The sequence below is a fragment of the Durio zibethinus genome, chromosome 7, assembly GCF_047325235.1.
Source record: "Durio zibethinus cultivar Kanyao isolate XHJ-2024 chromosome 7, ASM4732523v1, whole genome shotgun sequence".
NCBI lineage: Eukaryota > Viridiplantae > Streptophyta > Magnoliopsida > Malvales > Malvaceae > Durio > Durio zibethinus.
The window spans coordinates 21,868,732-21,882,098 of NC_143168.1; positions in this window are offsets into that span (position 1 = coordinate 21,868,732).

A 13,367-nucleotide genomic window follows, 5' to 3' on the forward strand; every position below is an offset into this window, starting at 1 on the left:
GATGTTAAATGAAATAGTTTGGGTTTGAAATTTAATAATAATTCCTTTCGTTTAAAAAATTAAAATTTTACTAAAACTCTTTATTTAAGAATATTGAGAAAATCTTTAAGTTAAAAAATTATCTTAAAATTTTTCAACATGTAGGCAAAATTCAAAATAACTCTTTTCGCTTAAGATTTAACACAACAATCCTTAAAATGAAATAACACTCTTTATAGAAGATAATTGTTAGTGACTCTCCAACATCTAAGTAGAGCACCAAGAATTATTTCTTTCAGAATGTTAATTTTATTTTATTTTATAATATCACAAAATTTGAAAAAAAGCGTATTATCCTTTTTTATTATAAAAAATTTTTATCATCTAGCAATAAATAAAAATTAAAGACAGAAGAATGCAAATGATTGCCAATGATAACATGCTAATGTGTGATGCCAATGAATGTTATGTAAGATAAAATGCAATTTTAAAGTTAGACTCTTAAGTATAATGGACCATCCCAACTCTCCAATATCTAGCCAGAGCTTAGGTGCAACTGTTTATACTTAAGACCCCAATTTAATATTATACTTCTTATTTATTAATCCCATTATTAATGCCAATAAAAGATTCATATGAAAAATTTAATGAAATAAAATTTTCTAAATACCCCATCGTCTAGGAGGCATTCATGAACAAATCATTTCATGTGAGATTTTCACACGTATCCTTAGAGTTTTAAAATAATTTTGGGTATAGGTTTAGGTCGAAGTTTTAAGATTTGGTGACTTTTGGGCAATGATTCAGATTTTGTACCAAATTTGGGGTTTTCAGAACCTTGGATCTTAGGGTTTAGGATTTTAGATTTTTTAGGGTTTAGGATTTAGGATTTTGGGGTTTGAGATTTTGGGTTTTAGTTTTAGGGTTTTTAGGGTTTAAGATTTTAATTTTAGGGTTTAAGGGTTTAGTTTTGAAGTTTGGAGGATTTATGGTTTCGATTTTAGGGTTTGATGTTTTAGGGTTTCAATTTTAAGATTTAAAGGGTTAAAGGTTTTAGTTTTAGGTTTGGAGGATTTAGGATTTTGATTTTAGGGTTTAGGGTTTTGATTTTAAGGTTTGAAAGTTTGGAGTTTTGATTTTAGAGTTTAGAGGATTTAAGGTTTAATTTTAGGTTTGAGAGTTTAGGGTTTCGTTCTTATGGTTTATAAGGTTTAGGGTTTCATTTCATAGTTTGAAGGGTTTAGGGTTTTGTTTTTAGGGTTTGAAAGGTTTAGGATTTTGTGTTTAAGGTTTGAAAGGTTTAGGGATTAATTTTAGAGTTTAAAGGGTTTAGAGATTTATTTTAGGGTTTGGAGGGTTTAGGGTTTTATTTTAGGGTTTGAAGGATTTAGGGTTTTGTTTTTGTAATTGAAAAAAATGTGAACATCTCTAAAAATCACCAACATCTAGGTAGATTTTCAGAGCAAGTTCGATTTTTATGATTTTAAAAAATTAATTAAAAAATTTTCATATATTTTCTTTTTATGAAAACTTATTATTATTATTATCAAATTATTATTATTATTTTCTAACATCTAGGCTAAATTATATTTTTAAAACATGATTGTATTACCTCCAATATCTAGATAGAAGAAAAATTATTATTCTATTTTATAAGCATTTTTTAGACCATTATTATTATTTTTAGCATTTTTAATTTTAGTGATTATCCTACTTGTTTTCATTTTATTATTATTAAAACAATTAAATATTTATTCTAACAAATTTAAAAATTTATCATGTATAAATATTTTTTAAAAAACTCAAAATAACAAAAATAATAATATAAAAAATTAAAAATTAAAAAAATACATGAACCGGATCGATCAACACTGGTTCGGTCCGATTTGGTTGTTTTAAGCAGAAGTGATTCAAACAGGTTCAAACCAATTCACTGGTGATTCGACCCGGTCTGATTGAATTAGTTTAAGGCTATGAAGAAAAACGGGTAGGCAGGTTAGATGTATGGATCCCAGGTCAGATTTGGGTCCATGCACAAACTCTCCTCTTAAGCAAAAAGATGTCGTTTTGCTTTTAGCTTTCTATATAAAAGTCAACTTTTTTTTTTGGTTCATTTTATCCTTTTTTTCAAAAAAAAAAAAAATCCCTCCAGCTCCAGAAAACTTTTTGGCTTAGCTAGAATTTAGAGCTGGACTGTTGTGCTAGCCGCCATCTGGGTCACCGCTAACAGTTGTTGTCGATGGTCACTGGTTGTCAAAAAACATCAAAATTCTTCTAGAAGCTATCTTCAACTCAATCTTTCCTATTATAATGTCATTTTCTCTGAAAACGACCCCGTTAGACGTAGATCAGAGCTCAAAGTTTTTTTTTTTTATAAACCAAAACTGATATTTTTTTTCTTTTGTAGGTACCTCTTTGGTGTTGGGTTCCTCTTTACGGGGAGGATTGTGTTGATTTTTATGTGGATTTTTTTTGGGTTTTTTTTGTGTTCATTTGGTTTTTTGTTGGGTAAAAAGTTTTGTAGGAGTAATGAAGAGGTGTTTAGGTATGAAAGAGAGCTCATTCTTGGGGTGGGTCTTCTAGCTAAGAGTGGGGTTGTTCTCTAGTATAAGCTAGATGAGGTGGCCAAGGTGTCTGAGCTTGGGGTTTCTAGTAGGGGTGGAATGAATGGGTTCCTGGGCATTCGAAGATGTGTTCGAAGGCTCAAAAGGGAGGATGATGGGTGTTTTATAGGGCTGGGGATTTGGGTGGTTGCAACTGTGGCTAAGGTAGGTTGTAGGGGTGTTTGTAAGGTGGCAACAGAGTGGTTGGTCTGATGGTTACAAGGGGGCTGGTCAGGGGGCAGCAACGGTACTGTACACCAGCCTAACTACTTTCTGTTTTTCTTTTATTTTTTTTTTGTATTTTTTTATTATTAATATATTTAATTATTAATTTTAATATTAATAAATAAAACTTGAAAATTTAATCCAGTAGATCCGGATAAAATTTAGTGTCTACAATGGTTGTCAAAACAGTCCAGAATGTTCAGAATATCCAAAATATTTAGAATATAAAGTAGTGGAACTGGGACTAGAGACTATGAAATGTAGGTTAAAGTAAAGCAAAGTAGTGCCATAAGTTGTCTTTTGGTGTATTTTTATTGTTTTGTGATTTTTCACTTTTTTAATTAATTTTTCTTCTGTAATTAATTGATTTTAATTTAATTTAATTTAAAAAAATATATTTTTTGATTAATTTAATTAATAATAAAAGATAAGAATAATAGTTAACTAAAAAATAACTAATCCTAAATGAGTTTAAAACAATCCAATTTAATTTAATACTTAAATTAACTCAAATAAAAACATGCAAATTTAGAATAAACAAAATCAAACAAATTTGAATTAACTTAGACTAAATTGAGTGTCTACAGCTGTCTTTCTTTGCACATTACTGAAAATAAAAAAATAGGGCAAAAACATAAACAACAAATTTGTTCGAAGTTAATGGTTCAAAGTTTTTCAAAAGTTTTCTCTTTCTTTTTTTGTTTTTTTTAAATTTGTTTTAGATTAATAAAGTCGACCATTTGAAAACAAATTTAAAAACTATTTTAAACAAAAACTCAATAACTTTTGAAAATAAAATAAAAGATTATGCTTGGAGATCTTACAAATCTTGAAACTAAAATAGATTCAGTTCAGAAGACTTACGAATCCTGTTCGGATGACTTAAAGATTATGTCCAGAGGTCTTACAAATCTTAAAATCTTTGAATGTTCCTTGTATCAAGGGTGTTGAAACTTTGAAAATTTTAAATGTTTTAAATGAAGATCTTATAAATTATACTCAAAGGTCTTAAAAATTATGCCCAAATATCTTAGAGATTATGCTTGAAGGTCTTAGAGATTATGTCCGAAGGTTTTATGAATCTTAAAATATTTAAATGCTCATCGTAGAAGGTATTGAAACTTTAAAAATTTAAAATGTTTTACCCGAAGGTTTTAGAGATTATGCCTGAAAGTCTTACGAATTTTAAAATCTTTAAATGCTCATTGTAGAAAAGGCATTAAAACTTTAAAAATTCAGAATGTTTTGTCAGGAGGTCTTAGTGATTATGCTTGGAAGACTTACAAATTATTCTTGGAGGTCTTATGAATCTTAAAATCTTTGAATGCTCATTGTAGAAAAAGCATTAAAACTTTAAAAATTTAAAATGTTTTGCCTAGAAGTCTTAGAGATTATGCCTGAAAGACTAAGAGATTATGCTCGAAAGTCTTACGAATATCAAAATCTTTAAATGCTCATCGTTAAAAAGGCGTTGAAACTTTAAAAATTTAAAATTTTTTATATGAAGATTTTAGAGATTATGTCTAGAGGATTTAGAGATTACACTTAGAGGTTTTACAAATCTTAAAATCTTTGAATGCCTATCGTAGAAAAGGCGTTGAAATTTTAAAAATTTAAAATATTTTACCCTGAAGTCTTAGAGATTATGCCCAAAGGTTTTACGAATCTCAAAATCTTTGAATGCTCATCGTAGAAGATGTGTTGAAACTTTAAAATTTTAAAATATTTTGCCTAGAGGTCTGGGTGATTATACCCAGAGGACTTAGAGATTACACTAAAAAATCTTACAAATATCAAAATCTTTGAATGCTCCTTGTAGAAAAGGTGTTGGAACTTTGAAAATTAAAAAAATTTTAACTGGAAGTCTTACAAATCTTAAAATCTTTGAATGCTTCTTGTAAAAGAGGAATTGAAATTTTAAAAATTTAAATTGTTTTGCTTGGAGGTCTTACAGATTTTGGTGCTAACTTGTTCTAGGTGCCAGCTAGACTAGATTTAGTGTGCTAGCTAAACTGGGCCTAGTTTGATCTGAGTAGCAGTTAAATTGGGCTTAAAATATCAATTAAACTGAGTTTAAAATCTCAACTATGCTGGCTAAATTGGATTTAAATATCATCTGGGTGCCAGTTGATCTTAGCTTAATTTGTCAGCTAAGCTGTGTTTAAATTTTATCTTGTATCATCTTTTTTTATTTTTTCAACAACCTTTTCACTTTTTACAGATAATTTTTCTTTCAACTTTTCAAACTTTTTTAACATTTTGGTTTTTTGTCAAACTATTTTCTATTTTTCTCATTTTTTCAAGATAAACTTTCTTTTTTTTTTCCCCTTCAATACAGGTGACTTTTTTCATAATGCAAATGCCAATGTTTCTTTCATGTAAATGCCCTTACAAATACTTTTCTATGATGCAGATGCCATGATTTAAATGCAAATGTCTTTTTTATGATACAAATGCAAGCAATGTAATTGTGAATGTCTTTTTTATGATATAGATGAGAATACGAATGTATTTCTCATGACGTACATGCAAGTGCAAATGCAAGTGATGTAAATGCGAATGTCTTTTTTTATTTTTACAGCATGTAGATTAAATGTCTTTCTTATAATGCACTTATCGGCATGAATGCAAGTGATGTAAACGCAAATGTCTTTTTTTTTTTTTTACAACATGCAAGTCAAATGTCTTTTGAAAAGTAATGCAAATGTGAAAACTCTTTTTTTTTTTAAAGATTATTGTTCAAATTTTCAATGTTTACTCTTTACCATAGTGATCTCAGTATCTTGTATAAAATGCTAAAATAATCTTTGAACTTTTCAAAAGTGATCACAAATTGCCCTACATAAAATATCTTCGTAATCAATGAGAAAAGTTAAAAATTCATAACTTTCGAATCTCTTGAAAATTGATTATTACTACTTGAAATGCTTGATGATGGGACATATCTCAAGGAAGGTTTGACGATGGTTGCAAGGATTACTTTTGGACTTACAAAATAAATCATTTTTTAAAACATTTTTCTTTTATTTAACACATGATATTTCGATGTGTGTCAAACTAACCATTATTTTTTCGAAAATGATTTGGGAAGAGAAAATGGTTGATTTTTTTTTTTATTTTCACTCTTTAATGAAATATAAAGTCCTTAATGGGTACTAATCCTTCAAAAGGTTTTGCATCTTGACTTTTTATTTTGGACAGAACCTCAGAACTCTAAAGTTCCTTTGAGGCCTTAAGAGTGACTCTAGCTCTAAACTGTCTTTTTAGGAGTTTACCTTAGAGTTATATTTTCTAACAATGAAGAACTTGGTAACATCTTGCCAATCAATAACAAGTATATACAAAATTTTAAAGACATAGCTATTTAAGTCAAGTGTTTACATTTGATCAGAATGAACATTTCAAGGTATGTAATGTAGGCCAAGGTTCAGAGTTCTGAAAGAATAGATAAATTGGCTTAAAATATGTTATTTAGGGTAATTAGGCTAAGGATCTTATAGAGCAAAACCACGTGTCTTTCTTTCTTTACTCTTTTTTTTTTGGAAACAATTTATTTCGATTTTAGCATCATTCTTTCTTAAATTTTGTTTCTTTTTACTTAAGATTTTAATTGATGCTTCTTTCGCTTTTTGCCCCAGGTTCTTATATCCGAGGGGCATGTCTTCCTTTATTGCTTTATTTTATTTTATTATTTTATTTTTTTGAAACTTTTGATTTCAATTTCAGCGTTCTACTTTCTTAAAGTTCTACTTTCTTAAAGTTTTAATTCTCATCTCGAGATACATGTCTTTCTTTTCTTTGCTCTATTCTTTTAAATTCTAATTGAAACTTTATTCACTTTTTGCCCCAGATTCTCATCTTCGAGGTGCATGTTTTTTTTTTTCATTTTTTTTTAAACATTTGGCTTCATTGTTTGCAAACTACTTTATCAAATTCTTAGGATTCTAATTGAAACGTTATTCACCTTTTGCCCTGAACTCTTATCTCTGAGGTGCATGTTAAACGCTCTTAATATTAAACATTTTTCTTGAAGTTGGGCTTTTGAAGATATCTTTATTTTGCTCATGGTGTAAAAAATGATCATTGGCTGAGGTTCATTTTGAAACGAAAAATTTAATAGGTTCAGATAAGTAGCGAGTAGATAATTTTTCTTTATACAAAGGATAGAGAAAGATGGTCATTTATCATTTTAAACACGATCACTTAGTTAGAATAGCAAATTATTTGAAAAAAGAGATAAGAAGCTTCTTTTTTGGTTTTTTTTTTCTTTATTTTTATGTTATAACCATCAATTATTTTTTTGTGACTGATGCCTAATCTTGTTTTTCATTCAAGGTTCTTAAAATGATGAAAATAAAGTTGTATGGAATGTCCTAAATCCAATCAAATAGTTCACAAAAAGGATCACTTTGGTTCCAAACTTATCTAGTATTTTTGGTAAAATGATGGAAAAAGTATTAATGCATGAAACAAATTATCTTAGGTGAAAAGAAATTTTGTTTCTTTTAGTCAATGTGCCTTAAGACATAAAAAAAAAAAAAGCTACTTGAGAGAAGGTTCAGGCATTTTTTGTGTCTATGGTCATCAAAAGAATTTGGATTGTTCAATTATATTGACAAAATTTGACATACATTGAATTACCAATTAAAAATTTGAAAGAGATTCTTACTTGGTTTTTGAAATTGAAAATGAATTTTCAAAATTAACTTATTTTATTTATTGCCTAAGAAAATATTATTATCTCAATATATCAAATGATGACATGGTTCACAAATTGAAATTCATGCCCCTTAAAGAATTATGACTGGTGAGTGAAGTTATTCAAAAGTATTGAAACATAAGAGTGATAAAGAAAAAGTGTAAAGGTATTGGATGAGCTTATTTTTTAATAGTAATTACCAATTACTTTGAAATCCTCACCATTTAGAAAACGTATATTTCTCTTTGAAAAGGCCTATTTTTTGTCAATTTGTTTTTGTTTTGATCTTGAAAACCCCTTGTATGGGACTTTATTACGAATTAATCAACTTTTTTTTTTCGAAGCATTTTTCATTTTATGACTTTGGAATTAATTATGTGGGACTGCTATTCAAATAAATGCATAAAGATAAAATTTCATAAAAAAATAAAAAGCATTTATTTCTTTGAAAATGAAGTTCAACAAGATTAACTTAAATAACTCTTAAGGACACTATATACGTGTCATACACAACAGGTCAAAGGTTCAAAAGCAAATCATTCTATCTTGATCTTTCAACACTCGAGACCTTCTTTCACATTTCAACTTTTCATATTTTATAATTGGATAGAGCCAACTTCTATTGTTCCATTAATTTTGGAGTTAAAATATCACTTTTGATAAGATCCTCAACCTTTTTCTTTAGCTATCTACATTTTTCAGTTGAATGATCGATTACCTCCATATGATAATCACACTTGCCATTAAGATCATAAAACCTTGTCGATGGATTTGGTGTTGTTTTCGGAGGCACATGATTGAGGTACCGACTTTCTGTTAGCAAAGGCAAAAGGATAAAAATAGGGATTAAAAGTTTCTCTTTGTCATTTTTTTTATTGGTCGAGTGGTAGGCTCAAGTGTAGGAACAAGATCGTGAATGGTTATTTAAGGATTAGGATTTACTAAAAAACCCAAATGCTAGCTTAGTTGACAAATATATGTGCTTTAAGAGATACTACCTATAACTAGGAAGTGGGGTTGATGAAAAAGATAAGAATTGCATAGGATGAAGTTTTTGGGTAAATGCCCCTCAAGTGTGACTATTTACATCTCTTTTTCATTCTTTTTCGATGTATTTTCCTTTTCAACATCAGTTGTATCTTTCATCCTAATCCTGCCATTCTTGATTGTATTTTTTATCATTTTACTAGCAATCACCATTTCAATAAAATTTTTAAAGATATTCTGAATCATCCTTTCGTAATAGGGAATGTGTAAGGAATTGACAAACAAAATAGTAATTTTTTTCTAACAAAGGTGGTTGAACTTGGGTTGCCATATCCTTCATCTGTGTGTATATTCATTGAAAATTTCAGTTACCTTTTTCTTCATGTTTCGTAGGGACAATTTATTTTTCTTTTTTGATTTTTTGTTGGTATGGTGGTAAGCTCAAATGTAAGAATAAGATTGTGGATAGTTATAAGGAAGGGGATTTGCCAATGCTGGCTTGGTTGACAAATATATGGGCTTTAAAAGATACTACCTATAACAAAGAAGTGGGGTTGATAAAAAGGATAAGAATTACATGGGATAAAGTTCTTGGGTAGATGTTTTTCAAGTGTAATTGCTTGTATCTCCTTTTTATTCTTTTTCGATGTATTTCCTTTTCAACATTAGTTACATCTTGCAACTTAATCTTGCCATTCTTAATTATATTTTCTATCATTTTCTTGGCAATCATCATTTTAACAAAATTTTTGAAGATATTTCAAATAATCTTTTCGTAATAGAGAATGTTCAGAGAATTGATAAATATAACAGTAATTTTTTTTTCTGATAGAAGTGGTTGAACCTGGGTTGCCATGTCTCTCCATTTGTGTGCATATTCTTTGAAAATTTTAGTTACTTTTTTCTTCATGTTTTGTAAGGACAATTTATTTTTCGTTTTTTTATTTTTTATTAGTTGGGTGATAGGCTCAAGTGTAGGAACAAGATTGTGAATGGTTATAAGGATGGAAATTTGCTGAAGAACCCAAATGCTAGCTTGGTTGACAAATATATGGGCTTTAAGAGATACTAACCATAATAAGAAAGTAGGGTTGATGAAAAGGATAAGAATTACATGGTATGAAGTTATTAGGTAGATGCTCTTCAAGTGTGACTGATTGCATTTCCTTTTCATTCTTTTTTGATGTATTTTTCTTTTCAACATTAGTTGCATCTTTCAGCCTAATCCTACTATTCTTGATTGTATTTTCTATCATTTTCTTGGCAATCACCATTTTAACAAAATTTTTGAAAAATATTTTGAATCATCATTTTGTAATAAGGAGTGTTCAAGGAATTAAAAAACAGAACAATAATTTTTTTCTGACAAAGATGGTTAAACCATGGTTGTCATGTCTCTCTATTTGTATACATATTCTTTGGCAATTTTAGTTGTCTTTTTCTTTATGTTCTGCAAGGACAACCTATTTGGTGCCATATCTTCAACATACTTGTATTGTGCTAAGAAATCATTCTAAGAACAAATCTTACTTTGGTCTAGTTGGGCATATCACCTTGTTGCAAACACAATGAGACTATCTTAAAAGTAAGGGATTAATAACTTATCATCATAAGTGTAGCCTATCGTCTTTTAGCAATACATGGTGATGTGTGTTAGAGGCATTTCGTTCCATCATATTTTTCAAAATTTAGAGCTTTAAACTTTGATGGAATGACAAGATTAGGCACTAGACTAAGCTTGTTGGCATCACCACTCCCGTGTGTATCATGGCCTTCAATTGCATTCAGCCTCTTTTTCAATAAGTCATATTTATCCTTCATCACTATATCTCTTAATAGATCTAACACCATTTATTTGTTTTCATTTTTTTAGATAATCCAAATTAGGCACATTAATGGAGTCATAAGGAATAGGCCCGGGATTGACATTTATCTAAACTGGAGATAACTTGGTAGAAGTATCAGTATAAGGTTCATGAGTTACTGGAGGTGCTTGTGACATATGAGGGTCTCGAACATTTGGATGTGTAAACTCAAGTGGACACAATGGTTCTTTAACTATTGTTTTCACCCTTACACTTTGTGTTCCAACAATTCTTTTTCCTTTTGTCAAACTTGCTAACATTTATTTTAATTCTGCCAATAGTCTATCCATATTTTGTTATATTTCAGTAACTATTTTGCTGATGTCTCCTTGGGCACTTTCCATTCTGTTCATCTAACTTACATTTTTATTAAACATGATTTTGGTACAAGCTCGAGTGTTATAACTATATAGATTTGACTGATCTTGTTTACTAAGATGCGTTATTTTTGAACCTTTTATTAATTATCAAAAGTCAGAAATACATGACATGAATTATATTATTTAAACTTTCAAAAATATCTTTTTACTTTGAAAGTTTGATGAAGCATATTAACAATCACCATTCCTTATTCTTAACTAGCATGAAAAACAATAAATTCAAACAAATAATGTATGATATGCAAATCAAATTTTATTATTAAGAATGAGCTCAAATTCCCTCATATATTCAAGTCGGGTTATTATAAACATTCTTTTCACCTTAAAATTTTGATGAAAGTATATTTACACCCTTTTTTTTTTTTCATGAGCTCCTTTAGGCATACCGTTATTTAAAAATAAAATGCAAACAGAGATGTCAATTCATAAAAAATTTAAAAGTTTTCATTCATTCCCAAAAGTTTCAATTTTACACATTATGAAACATCTTAGGACAAGGGCTGTAAAGTGTTATACTAGCTTTTACTTCCCCTTACCTCGCCTAAGAAATCCAAAAGAAGTTACTTATGATTGTTGGTAAGAATGACTCTTTACTTTAAGGCTTATACTTTTTATTCATTATCTTGGCCAGTTTGACTAATGCTTATAGCATTGCTTGCTATTTCAACATAGATCGATAAAGGATTTTCTATAAATAACTGGCTTCATTTTGGTGTCAAAAACCCGATATCTAAATTTTATCGATCCTTGTACCTTATGTTTCAAAGATGTGCAGTCTTTCAAATAATGGCTTGTGATATCAAGATGGTATTCACATTGGACATTGGGTTGATACCATTTGGGAAAATGTGGTTTAAAGGGTTCAATAGGGACAAGGCCAATAAAGTAGTTTTCCTAGAGCAGTGGGTATAACTTTGTGTAAGAGATAGGTATTGGGTCAATAAGGGTTTTGCCTTTGGTGTTGCAAGAGTTTTTTTATTTTATGGTTGATTTGCTTTGCTTAAAAAACGATGGTATAGTTGGTCTTTGAGCAAATTGGGAAACTTTGAGTCAAAATTTGGGTTGAGAATATGGTGATGGGATTGCGAACAAATGGTTGTGAAATGTGAGGTGGTGGACATGAATTCAAGTGTGAAATTTTTGGAGGTTGTAAAAAATTTAGGGGTCTAGTCCTAGGTGCTTGGAAAAGAGATCAAAAACAGAGAAAGACTTAGGTGTGGTTTAGACTCTAGATAATTGGTGATGGTTGTTTGAAGTCTAATGACTCAATCTTGGAAATTAAACTTTTGAGTTCAGTCATTTGTATGGCTAATTCACCAATTCCTCTCTTGAGTTCACCCAAACTATGGTCACTGTTTGAATCACTCAATACCTTAGTATGCTAAAAAAAGTACTAGAACTAACAAGAGCCAGTTAATCTTGATTTAATAGAATTGAAAGTGACAACGATCCTTGAAAAGTAACAAACTTAACCCTACCACTACCTTTAACCATTTATATCATTTAAGCTATTTGTTGTTTTATATCTCAAAACTCGAGTCAAAATTCCTCTTAATTAATGCCAACGCACTAATTCTTGCTTCTAAATGATCTTTTATTTTTGTCATTCTGATTCTCATCAAAATAGACACTTTATTTTGAGACTTAGACAAAAAATTTTATATTATTACCCTTATTGAATGAATGCCACAAAACAATTTCGAACTTATATGGCACATAAAGCATTTTTATGAATATGATGAAAATGTCAAAAAAATGTCATGAAATGTAATGTTATGTTGCATGGATGGTGGGATAGGAAATGGAATGCATATTTTATAAAATCCTACCATTCATGAATCTATGTGCATGAAATGCAATGATATACTATATGAGTGATGAGATATATTCTTATGACTAATGCAATATACTTGTATAAATCCATGAACCTATCATGTGCATGAGATATATCTATGTGAAATGCAATACTTGTGTTATGTCAACCTAATGAAACTGACACTAACTTAAAATATGTAATGAGATAGAGTGCATGTATTACCTATTAAGATGTGCTTGAGAAGCATTTTTTATTTATTAATATGTGCATGAAATAGAATGTATGTACTATTTATTAATATGGATGAAATGGAATGCATATATTAAGTTATTATGATGTGTATAAGATGAGATACATATATTACCTATTAAAATGCCTAAAATGTGATGCATGTACTATTAAGATACATGGGATGGGGTGTATATACTATATGATTATTTCTTTTTTATTTTATGTAAAAGATCAAATGAAAATGTGAAAGATGAAAAAACATTTAAACCTAAAATTCTCTTTTTTTTTTCTTTTTTTCTCTTTTTGTTTGGAAAAAGGAAAAATTCAAGAACACATATATTTTTTTATCACACAGAATAATTGGATTTAAAAATTTTTCTCTTTTTCATTAATTTTTATTTGGCTAATAAACAAAGAATTTAAGAAAACCTTTATTTTTGTTTGAAAAAATTTTTTTTTATAATGCTGAAAAAGATTCTTTCATTTTATTTTAAATTTTTTTTTGAAAATAAAAATTTTGGATAACCACCAAATGAATGAACTAAATGTCAAAAGAAATTTTTTTTTTCAAAATTTTAATGC